Source organism: Accipiter gentilis, chromosome 2 (assembly GCF_929443795.1).
Source record: "Accipiter gentilis chromosome 2, bAccGen1.1, whole genome shotgun sequence".
NCBI classification, from domain to species: domain Eukaryota; kingdom Metazoa; phylum Chordata; class Aves; order Accipitriformes; family Accipitridae; genus Astur; species Astur gentilis.
The window spans coordinates 30,934,494-30,947,361 of NC_064881.1; the positions used below are offsets into that span (position 1 = coordinate 30,934,494).

The 12,868-nt window shown below is 37.0% G+C and overlaps 1 protein-coding gene across 7 annotated transcripts in view; it reads left to right on the forward strand.

The window, feature by feature from the left end:
- VPS13B (vacuolar protein sorting 13 homolog B) overlaps positions 1-12,868 on the forward strand; it is a 485,377-nt gene that overhangs the window by 24,187 nt on the left and 448,322 nt on the right. The window contains exon 1 of one of the 7 annotated variants that reach the window (XM_049818793.1): positions 2,870-3,014. The exons of the other annotated variants lie outside the window; for them this stretch is intronic. The gene's annotated coding sequence lies outside the window, so the exon portion shown is untranslated. Of the gene's footprint in view, positions 1-2,869; positions 3,015-12,868 lie in introns of those variants that run through there. 7 annotated transcript variants of the gene reach the window in all.

The window sequence follows — 12,868 nt, forward strand, 5'->3', positions numbered from 1 at the left end:
TTTTGTCATGTAAAGGGCTCTATTGATTTGAGTTATTTAATTTGCAAGTATTTTCAGTTAAAGCTGAAAATGCATTTTGGTTTCATGAGATAGTGCAGTGCCCTTTTTTTTTCTTCTTTTTTTCCCCTCCCTTTTTCTTTCCCTATCAGCATTATTCAGCATTTCAGGTTAGCGTAGAATTCCCTGAAATGAGCTAACAGCTGCTGCAGCAGCAGTAATGTGTAATTACTTAGAATTAGGCCCAAAGCTCATTAGTCCTGATATTTTAGAATTGTGTTGATAATTAGGGACTACTTCTCAAAGAACCACAGTGGTTTTCCATGCAGTTCTGTGAGCTGAGTGGTTTCCTGATCAATGCAATCAATGCTGCTCTGCTGTCTACTGTGGGGAGCAGTTGTGTTCCAGTCCTTTGGGTGGGTGGGCTGCTCTTAGGTTTGTTTTTTATTCCCAGTGGCAAGAGAGTGTCATATTTCATGGCTTCTGGGACACTTTCTGTATGTGACTATCATCTGGATGGTGTTGTATATGTGTGTAGTTCTGCTGCCTTCTGGAAGCCTCTGCCTTCCTGCATCTCTACTGAATGCCAGGTGTTTAAGCTTTCTGCCCTGCAGTTTGTCCCTAGCAGGGCCTGATGAAGACCTGAGAAAGAGGGTGGATAAGTGTGCTGCTGACTCCATACAATTCATTCAGCCTGCTCCCGATGGTCCTCTTTCCCATATGCTCCTCAGATGTGGACAGTGACGGGGTTGTGGGGTAAACTTATTGTTCTGGCAGTGGGAAGTGGCCATCTTTCCTGGAAGCTCTTCAACCCTTTTCCCAGCATGCATTTAAATATGGGCTTATTGTATGATGGGGAGAGGCTACGAGCCTCCTAGATAAAATGGTCGTGGGGAGCAGGCTGCCTGCTCCAGTGCAGTCATCTGGTGTGCAGCTGAGGTTCTTAGGAGAGGAGGCCAAAGGGAACAAGCTAGATGAATTGTCCTGCCATACAGCATATGGCCTGTGGGCTATAGGTTGTTCATCCTAGATATTTGCTTACAATCATGAAGAACATTAAGTTTTTGCAGTAAAACTTTAGAAAAATACTTAACAGCATGAGAAAAATCTGCTTAAGCCACAGTGAACTCTCTAATTCTTTTTACCAGCCTTCCACAAGGAGGGAGCATCTGGTGGACAGAATAGATCAGAGTCCCAAGTGCATATGTTAGTGGTTTCATTGTCATCAACAGACATTACATTTTTGTTGATTTATTTTGTGCAACAAATAAAACTTCATTTCCTGCTCTGTTAAGGATGTTCTACTTTGCTTGACTTGTACAAAAATGAGCTATGGTTGTATCCATATAAAAGTTGAAAGCAATTGGGTGGCATGGAGTTAACAGTGGACATCTTTTTTTATCTACTTATGCGTATACAACAGTTCTTTTCATCTGAAACCCTCTGGTTGTTGATGATGCTAAATCTTCTGCAGTTAACTTTCCCTCCTAAAAGACTGTTATCTAAAGGTCAAGATACTCTCATCCTTTCATCGTTTATTACATATCTAAGAGTATTCCACTCATAAATGTGGCTTATAAAACTTTGGTTTATTACACATATACTGATTGTTTAAGCACTTCTGTTCTCAGTAAAGTAAACCCAAGTGAACTGTGCGTATAGTTGTTGGAAAAGCTGAGATTCACTTCTATCAGTGTCTGTATGACCCAAATTAACTTGAAAAAAGAGCATGCTACAGCTGCTCAGTCAATTTACTTTTGACATTTTTGATGAAAACAATTTCTGCAAAATTATGTTTTTCTTTCTAGTGAAATGCCAATGTTTTTAGCCTTTCTTTCTCTTTTGTCTTGGAAAAAGAAGGAACAAGATACTGAGTTTGGAAGAACACAGTGCAGTATCTTCCTGGTTGTCAAAGCAGGACCCTCACATTTTTGGGACTGTTCAGTATTGAGTTGTATCTAATTAAACTGCTGCTTTTTTGTGACTTGTAGCTTGGATGTCTGGTTCTCCGTTCTGGACTGTGTTTCTGGCTGTGATTCCTCAGAAGCATTGCCGTTGGCTTCTTCAGTGAAGTGCCTAATAAGGTATAGGAGTCCTGTGGCTACAGTGCACCACCAGGGAGATGCTCTTTTGGAGAGCTGGACACACCCAGAGCTAGTGTGTCTCATGGCCATGTTTCACTTCAGGTGGATGGTTTTTTCGTGTGTGAAAACAGCAGAATATTTTGATCGTGCAAAATAAAGTTGTGTTGCTTTCAGTAATGTTGGAAAACTTTATTTGAAACAGAAATACCAAAATACAGTTTTTCAGAAATCTGAAAGTAAACTTTGGTGCTTCCAATGAAATGATTTTTCTCCCACCAGTTTTCATCTTGATCTAGTACTAAAAGCAGCTATCAAGGTAATGAGACCACAGGAGTCTGACTGCAGTGAATTGGCCAGTGTTTTAGTATTTGGTATTTGTTTCAGTATTGCCGGCTGATGAGTGTTCATCTTCAGTTTGGCCATGCTGGACCTGGCTAGAGGTTGATGATTCTGGCCCACAGATTCTTAGTTTGGGGTGCAATTATATGATTCTGACTCTATTTGAGCGTAAACTACAGCTAATTTGAAACTAATGCTTTGTGTCTTAATCCATTGTTAAACCAATCTGATGATTATACTAATGCCAAGATCCTATCCAGTCCTTGGTACCAGTGGCAATGATAAAAGTCCTGTGTGTGTTGCTTGCTCATAGAGATGAATCCCAGCTCTTGAAGTAATTTTTTATGATCTGCTGACACTGGTATTTCATGATTTCTGATTTAGTAGGCTTCTGAGCTCTCTTGAGCAGAGAGCAATCTGATGCACTCCTTTCTCATCTTTTGTGGAAAAGAACTGGGAGGCACTTTGCTCGTTCCAGAACAAAGGATGGGTAGTGCCACAAGGAGTGAGAAAGCTGTGGGGATTGCTGCTAACAGTTCTGAAGAGATCCCTTGCCTGTGAGATACCACTGTAACATGAAGGAAGCGTGGTCTGGTAGGACTGAGCTTTTATGAGTGGTGGTGCCCTTCCTCTTTAAACTTTGTCCTGTCCTGCTCTGCTTGAAGACAGAGAGCAGCACCACACACATTGTGTTCCTTTCCCGCCTACTCCTTTGTTTTAAGTACTCTTCCCTCCCCGCCCCCCCTTCTAGTGTTTTTGTCTTTTGCTCATTTTTTGATGCCTGACCTGTGAGTTTTGCCCATCTAAAATGTCTGCTGTATGAAACTTCACATTTTATGAATACGTAATATTCTTGGATATCTGTATCTGGTTCAAAATCTTAATACTGGTGATATATTTAATGTGTAGCATGTTTGTATTTTATACTATTGTTTTTTCATCTGAAGAAACACCTTTTAGACATATATAATAATAATATGTATAATAATCCTGTGTAGGCAGAAAGCAAGAACATATTTAAGTGGAGTGTTCTGCTATTTTCAGTGTTTATCTCTCCCTTTAGGGAGACATGTAATGCTTTCTTAAGCGATTTCATAAAAGTAACCTTATGAACACATTCAGGTTATAATAGCATAAAAGCTTCCTTTGTACATGATGATTTTTTTTCATTGTTGAACACTGTTATGATAAATTTAAATGTCATGTGATCCTGTCAACTGTGCTGGTTTGATATAACTTCTTGCAAAAATCAGTATCTTTTTTGTATTTATTTCTGTTCTTGAATATAAATTCAAGTGTTCTGTCATGTTTAGTCTTGTAATTGAATAAGAAATGGTTTTGTTCATGCAAGGTTATCCTTTTCTCTCTGCAATTTAAGAAACAGAAGTACATTCTTAAATATACATTCTGCCTTTGCTCTTGTTTTGGTTCTCTACAACATGTGGCCTGTTCAAAAAGAAACAGGGGCTTAATCTGTGTCCTGTTCCGCTTCTGAAAGGCACCGTATATGTAAAAGCAAATACTTGAAATCAAGAAGCACTGTACTTCAGTATATACTGATTAATCAGTAATGATTCTAAATGAACAACAGATGAGTCTTGCACGGTGTGGAGATTTCTTTTATTTGTGCCTACATTACAGTTTCAAATCTTGTGTCAGAAATGGTAGGAGGGCAGGCAGGAAGATGGGAAATAGAGAACAGGGATGCTTATTGACATCCAGGTCAGCCCACACATGTAAGAGTTTGGTAGGTTTGAAAGTTTTCAGAATGATTCTTAAGCTTTACTGCCTGAGATATCTCGTATGTTTCAGCTTTCTACTTATCATTTACTTCAGATCACCACTTGCTGTGCTACTTGCTACTCTGCAAGATGCTGTTCTCCACTTGAGCTATTTTCTGTTGCCTGAGCTTATGCTTTGCCTTTCTGAACTTCCCTTCCTCGCTCTAACCACCTCTCTCACTTAACAAACCTATAGTGCTTCAATTGCTGCTTAATTTTGAATGTTAATATAGACTTATTGGAGCTATTGCAAAATTTATTTTGCCTTGGTTAAAGGAGTGCAAGACCTGAGTTTAGGAAAGAGTTAATGTATTTTGTATACAAGTAGCGTATAAGCATGCGTTCCATCAGAAAGCCAGGCCTTAGAAGCCTGTCCTGCAGTCCTGTACCAGTTTCCATAAATATTTGTTTGATTCAGAACCCTGATCTAAACTAGGCTGAAAATTAGAATAGCAACTAATTAGAGGACAAAGGTAGTTTTTATCAGTTTACGGTATTTGGAAAAAATACTTTAAACAATTTATTTCTTAAAGATTAACAAGTGCCTATCTGACAACACCAGTTATACAGTACTGTCTTTTTTGAGTTTAAATTTATACAATAAAAATAATCAGATTTGGATTCCATTAGAATAGCTCAATCCCTTTAATAGATTATTTGGATGAATCTCATAATTTAATGAATCAAACACTTGAACAATTTCTTCTGGGAGTTTCAAAGTATTTTCATTTGGCTCGGTAAGCAGAGGTGGTGTGCATAGAATTTTCTGATGTAGGTTTTTTTTTTTTTTTTTCCTGACAGTAAAAATGCAAATAGTAGTAGTCTTTATTGCACTTCTGTTTATAGATAGAGCCATTTATAAACTCTCCCTTGATAAAATTTTTAATGAAAACCAGTTTATTGTAGGAAAAATTGCCTTTTCTTCATCCTTTTGGGAATGCTACCCTTGTCCTGTTTTTCTATTTGTTCTTTTGGGAACTTTCATTTCTAAAAAAGTTATTCCATGAAGTGTTTAAATATTTGATGTTTTGCCCAAAGCTTCTTATATAATTCTATGATTCTATAAAACTACTTACATATTTTCACTAGAATGTTAAATATTTAAGACTGAAGTCAATTCATGACTGGAATGTCATGCCTCTTATGATCTGTTTTCTTAATTGAGTCATTGCTTTTCCAGTCTCTTAATTAAAATCATCCGTTTCATGGGAACGTAGTTATATACTTCATTTAACATGTTACAGAACAGTGATATGTAATATGCATTTAAGTATAATTTTAAATTACAGTAACAATGTAAAATGCAAACACTGTTCTACACCGTTATCGGTTTTTGCTATAGTCTGAGACTTGTAGAAAAAATTTATTGGCAGTAATGTAGCTTGTGATTTGGCAGAAAGAGGGTTCACAGTGTGGTTCTGGGTGTGTGGGTTTTTTCTTTTTCTTTTTTTTTTGTGTGTATGAGGCTGCAGATAATGTTTCCACGTGTTGTGAGTTACATTGTCTGCTCAGTAAATCAGTTCTTTTGCTCCCTTGTAACAGCAGCTGTGACAAATTTCTAGCAGCATGTAAGTTGTTGGAAAAAGTCCCTAATAAAACTGGTAAGTTAACCAAACTTCAAACTAGTCTCTAGTACGTGTACAGATTCAGAGATGATACTCACTGGGGCTTAGTCTCTATTATATTGAACCTAGCTGCCTGTTGGTGTTTGCTGTGTAGATAGCTAAATTTCTTTCTTGCTTGGACCAAGCACTGACTGTGTAGGTTATGCAGATGGTTTCTTGTTGCTACAGGGTGTAGCGTTTAAGGTGCTGTGGGAGATCTACTTGAGGACAGCAGTGTTGCTGCTTCACTGCCCTTATGGTAGCTGCTGATAAGTCTGCAGAGCCCCTGGCTCCCAAGGTCGGCCATCTCATCCGTTGCCGTCCACAGCCCTTCCCTCACCTCGTGTGTGGCCCAGCAGGTTCCCTCGTTGTCAAAACTCATGTGTAGTTCAGTAGCTTTACCCAGTGTGTTTCATTGCTGCAATATGTATGGCTCTTAATTAATGCCGTTCTAAAACCAATAGTTTGGTTGCCCAAAGATTAACCTGAAAATATTTAGCCATTCTAATTTCCTACTTAGCTGTGGCATCTGCACAAAATGCCATGCGAGTAGCAGGTAGTTTCATGATTCTCTGGAGGGCATGGTTTGCTACAGCTGGTTTTGCTGTACTCTTATTCAATAAAATGTTTTACTGAATATCTCATAACAAGCTGCTGTTACACAGTCATGGTGGTATTTTGTAATATACCTACACTAATCCACCTGCATGGATTTTAGCAAAAGGTTTAATGAATTGAGTCTTCCCCCGCTGCTGGCCTCCTTCTACCTCCCCACCCTGAATTGGAGAATGTCCCAAACTCTGTGTGAAAGGTAATACTGGGGCAAAGTAACTCAGAAACTCAGGCTACTTCCACCTGAGAAAAACATCATCTTCCTCGAGAAGGGGTAGGGGTAAGGGAAAGACCAACCTTGCTAGCTATGTAGAGTTAAGAAACATGCCTTTCGTTGCTTATCTAAAATGCTTGAACACAGTATCTTTATTCTACTTATATTGTCTTAAGTGGTCCTGTTTTACATCAGGAACAACTGGATGTATCTGAGGTGCATACTGGCACCTAGTTTCTGAATATTGTGTTGTGGGGTATTCAGATGGTTTAAAAGGAAGTCATCTAAACAACTGTACATTAGTATGGGAAAAAACCTGTTTCCAATAACTTTTTTATAGATCTTGCAGTATTTAATATACATCTAGTAATAGCTGTGTATGTAATTGTCTCTATATGATCAAAATCAATTATTGGACATACTTTTACATTCAGATGCCAAATTAAAATTTACTGTCAAATGTGAGTGAGGTTTCTTTTTCCATTTAATAATGCTGGTACTAAGATTTACCGCTCTGTGTGTAGTTCAACTTAGTATGTTGTAGTTGATTGAAGTATTGCTGTGAGATGCTTATGGGAATTTTTTCATGCTAGTTGGTTTGGCTGTTGTTCAGAGAGCTGTTTTCATAACTTCTTCCAAACTATTTTGGTAAACTTACAGATCTCGCATATAATAAGCCATTTAGTAAATTTTAGTCCCTTTAAAATCTTGCAGGGAGACAATCACGCATTTGAGTTTTATGTAGCAAAAGAGATATCTCTGAAAGAATAAGGGCAATGTCTACTACTTTCTTTTTTTTCTTGGATTAAGCCAGGTGACTGGCCATGCTGTGACTCACACTCTTTGGTGAAAGTTGTATTTCTTGTGTATTAAAGGTGCTGGTTTTAAGGAGCATTTTGGCTTTTGTTTCTACCACTCTGTTTTCTTGTTCCAATTGTCTTTTGTCATCTTTGTCGTACTGTCCCACCTCCATTTCTGATCATCTACTAGTCTGTCCTTTTTGGCACTATTCAGTAGTCAATATTGGAGTAAGTAATTGTTGAAGCAGCTTTCCACCGTCCTGGATTAATAGGTTTTAAGACTAACAGGAGCTTTTAGATTATCTAATCTGATTTTCTTATAAAAAGGTGTCTATAAATTGAACTAATTTTCCTTGATCTTTAGGGCTACGATAAATCAGGTTTCTTCCTTGGGCTAACATATGGCACCCAAAAAATTAGTTTGGTACCTGATTCTTGGGTAGACTTATGAAGGATTTTTTTATTTTTTATTTTTTTTTTTAACCTTGATCAGGTTGTTTTCAGGGCTAGCAGCCTTAGTAAATTGCACATCTCTGGCCTTGTTACTGTGCACTTGGAAGTACAAGAGAGAACTTCAACTTGGTGATATAATGATTCTCTCTGATGTATATACTGCCACGTGGCTGGTGCTCACCCAGGTGCATGTTCTGGGCTAATGGCACTTGCAGCAGGGATACATGAGACTCTAGGGTGGAAGGCAGAAATAGAGTACATTATTCCCTTTCCCTCATGACATTAGGAAGAGGAGGAGGATTTAATGTTCAGAACTTGTTACAGAGGTTGGGACCCTGTAATTTGACAAATTTAACAGTAGTAAACATGGGAGAGGACTCAACTGGACTAGTGGTCTGTGGCTGGCACATACTTTCTTTATGAAATATTTGGCAAAATGAGCTATGTTATCTTTTGGTTGCATGAATATGGGTGGATGGATGGACTTAAGCATAGTGGGGTGTATTAAGCCAAGTGTAACATTTGCATGGGAGCAGCGAGAGAGCCGGAGAATAAAGGGGGTAGGGACCAGAAAAGAAGTGCCGAGTATGCTGGTGCTTCTTCAGCCCTCTGGGATGTGATGTGCACCATGTATTTCTGCATATTTGTTTCCTTAGCACCGTGTGGAACATATGCAATTTTTATACTGGATAAGCAGCTCTTGTGGGTTTTTTGTTTAATTCAACTGAAAAGCCCTGCTACTTTTCAGCACTTACTCTTCCATTCCTGCAGTTTTCTGTCCTTCATGCTGCTGATGCAGCTGTCAGCAAAAAATTCCTTTTGGAGGCTCTCTGTGGTGCTTTTGAAGACTTTTGAAGTTGAGGTTAGAGCAGCTTAAAATATTTTTGTGAGGATTTAATCTTGTTCAAAAAACCTACAACATACAGGTGCATGAGAGAAATGTTCCTGTCATCTTTGGCCATTTGCCCTTTGGGATAGAACCCAAAGCTACTGTGAAGAGTTGCTTTCTGCAGTTGTAAATCAGAATTGATAAGGAAAGAGTGAGAAGGTGCAGTACCCTGAAAATTGGTAATTCCCAGCCTTATGTGTGATTCTTCAGCAGCATTGAAGTGCTTTCCTGCTTCTAGGAATGTGTAAATAATCAAAGTGGTCACTGTCCATAAGTATCTTGATGCAACCCCTTGAAACATCAGTGCTGTGCACCTTATTTAAACATACCAATGAGAGGCAGTAAATATTATTTCATCAGTGATTTACATTGATCAAAGCTCACTGAAAGTGAAAAGCTAGTGTCTCAATATTTTGACTCATCTTTAGTGCCGAATTACAGTGCAAAGCTTTGATTCCAAAACAAATCCCAGTTGGCCCTATAATGTAGAAACAAGAGAAATGTGTTCAGAGTCTTCTCCTATCTCACGTCAAGCCTGTTAGGTTTTGAGGTGTTTAGTTTTTGATATGTTTGGAGCTTAAGAAGTCTTCAGTCTGATATTGGAAAAATGTAATATTCCACATCCAAATACATGTAAGTAACTATTTTGGTTGTGATTGACCTAAAATATTCTGGTGGGGATGGTTTGCATTTTAAAAGAAAAATCTAAGCCTCTGCTTGGTTTTCTAAACCTAGTATATTCTTGTGTAATAAATAAATAAGTATGGTTAAATTGTATATTTTTAGCACTGTTGTTTTATAGACTAAAAAAGTCTATAATGTCTATACATTCTAAAAACCTGATCAGGCAGGGAAGTATTTCACGTTGAAGTGTAAACCCAAGTCGTGGGGAAAAAACAAACCAGCCAAAGATCTTTAATTTATAGGGGTACTTACACATAGTTATAGATGTTCGTTACAAAAGTAACAGACAAAAAATATTCTCCTTGAATTACAACATATACCACATGCAAAGCTTTTGATTAAATGCAAAGATATTTTTTTAGTAAAATTGTGAATACCACAGATGAATATGACTTATTTGATAATTCTCATGGAAAATATTTTCATACACTGTTTTGCAAAGCCAAGTACAGGAACACAGATTACTCATTGAAAATGTTGTGCTGTATTCAGGCCATCTGTGGGTTGTTGTTTTTTTTCCTTAAATTTATTTTGCAGACAGAATCTAGGGGAAAAAACTGCAGTGGAAGTAGTTGTAAAGTAATGTCTTAATAGGCAATGGTATTAGATATCTGACACTTTAAGCAAAAATTTATAAATATATACTATATGTATACATACACAAACTCATAATATACATAAATACATGTCAGTTTAGCTGTAAGTATATCCACATATATGTGTATGTATATTAATCTGTTTTTATATACTACACTGATGAACATTGCCAAAATACCTTCATGAAGTAATCTTTCTTGGGAAGTAATTAAAGACTGCGATATAGCACATTTGCACATAGGAGCAGAGGGTATGTGATGGGCAAGCGTGCACATAATGTGACTATAATCCAGGCGCAAAAGAAGAGCAGAGGTGGAAGCATCCTTGGGTTTTGAGATGTTACACGTGATGTTAATTTTTAGTTGGAAATGACATTTTAGTAAGCTGCATCTGTATGTCTAGAAGTATTCATAACTTATTTGTAGATGAGTTTGTCATTGATGCTTGTGATGTAAAAATTTATAAGGAATTTAGATGATAGCACTGTAACTAGTGTTATTTTTGTCAGCTAGAGATTTTATGAAAATAAAAGAATATATACAATTTATTACTTTCCAATATTCTGTATCATGATTTGGCATGAAGTTTTGGCTTCATAGTATAGGTGCTCTTTGTTCTTAATCTATATTGTTACTACTTTATTTTTCAGCGAACTGCTAAAACCCACAGGTTATCTATCTCCAGTATTGCATCTCTTATTTTTTTTTTAACCATTGCATTGAAACTGCAACTTTTAAATCATATTTTAAATTGATTTTTATATTGCTTTTTATATTTAAACTATATTTGTTCATCCTAATGCTTGTAGAGTATGGGATAGTTTAAAAAAAGACTGAATGTGGACAGAAAAATGCTGTTTGTAATTTGGCACAAATGCTTGCCTTCATGTAAGTGTGCCTATGTGCTTCCACAAAGGGAGCAGGATTAGGGTGAAGTTCTAACTGCTGGTTCATGTTTCTAAAAACACATAGAAAGTCACAATATAGGAAACACAGTTCAGTATATCTAAAAGATGGATATTTAGATAACATAGTCATACAATGATAAGAGACTCATATCAATATGATGCACTGCCTCAATGATGTCCTGTGGTAACCTTCTTGATGTGTACTGTATTGTCGATTTGTATTACAGCTTAGAAACTGATTTTGAGGCTCACACAGACATAAAAGGACTATTTAAGCACTTGACACTTCAATATTTGTTCAGTATGAAGTGGAGGTGTGTTGTTCTTTGCATCCTGGCTTCTTGACCAGGAAATTTGGAAATAATGATGTGCCATCCTGTTAGCTATATGAATGCTAGGTGCATTTTTTTTTTCTTATCAATTATAAAACAAATACTTAATCTCTTTGTGCAATGGATCACAAACTTGTGTTCTTCCCCCAACAGTAAATCTCAAAAGAGCAGCTCTCAGAGTAAGTTGACCATGCTTATTCAAGATTTCAGAAAAAAACATTGCTCAAACTGACATGTTTTAAAGCTTTATATTTCCAGAGCACTTTAACAATATGTATGTATCAATACTTTATGTTGAACAAACATAGTTTTAAAAATTTTATGTTTATTATTTTAATGGTGTATAGGACTTATTCAGAAGTGATAGTTGTGGTGTCCAACTTCGTAGGCATGAGTATGATATAGCTCAACCTATTCTGTGAGATGTGGGGTAAATATTTGGTCCACAGGCTATTTGAGGGGGAAGGAGGGGAAAGACAGTAGTGAGGAGTCCTGCTGGGAAAGAATAAGTGGAGGGTGTCTGTAGTGGATTCAGGAGTGGATGGACTATGGTCTGTGCCACAGGAGGGTGCTAAAACATGAACCTGATCCCTGGGTGATTGCCATGGGTGGACATTCCTGGATTGTCTTAGTCCTTAAGTTTTTGTTATTACCTAAATTTCACATAAAGACTTTTTTTGTAAAGTGAGGGATTTGCCTTCTGAATAATGGGATTATCTGTTGCAACTGGTCTTCAGGACTGCAGATGAAAAGCATCAGTCAAGAAAAGTTCTCTTTTCATTTGGTGTGAATGCAGTTGCACTTAAATTTATAGTATTGTGGGTAATATGCTTTAAGTTAGCTTTTGAAGAAGCTAAAACTATCCAGTATCCCAAGAAATACATACCATGTAAAATAATAAATGTTAGAGAAACATGAATGAGTTGATGATTTAATGGTGTGTTACCTGTGATTACTCATGTCAAATTTATAAAACACATTTCTTAATGTAAATGACTTGATAAACCTGTTGAATTATAAATTTAAGAGAACATCTTTGAGTTTAGCTTTAAATATATTCCTTGGCCTGTGTTATTCAGTAGTTTTGTTACAGATGATGTTCCATGTTTTGATTTGAAACAAGATACATTATTTTCTTCTTCCACACTAAATGTTCCCTGAGCTTTCCTGCTTGGCATTATATGAGATTAGAGGATGTTTCCAGGCTTTTAACTTTCCCACATACATATTTTTTTCCCCCAAGTTCTTTTGAATCTTATTTCTCCATCCTGTTGTCCAACTTTTAATGTCTTACTTTTGCATGTGGCTGGAGTGCACAGTTGAGCACAAACAGTAACAGTCCTGTCCCTGTCCCCACAGTTCCATTCAGAATACTTATATGTTTTGTTCCTTTGGGCACTCAACTTCATTTCTTGCTGACACTCACTTTCCTCCCTCATTTTAAACCTGTACTCATTCTTTCGTTGCAAATTAGACCAGGGATAAAAGAAAAATTATTTTCCATTCAAAATGACTGGCACAAATTTGGGAGAAGGCATTTTGCCCTTGATTTTTTTTTAATATAAAATTCCTTCT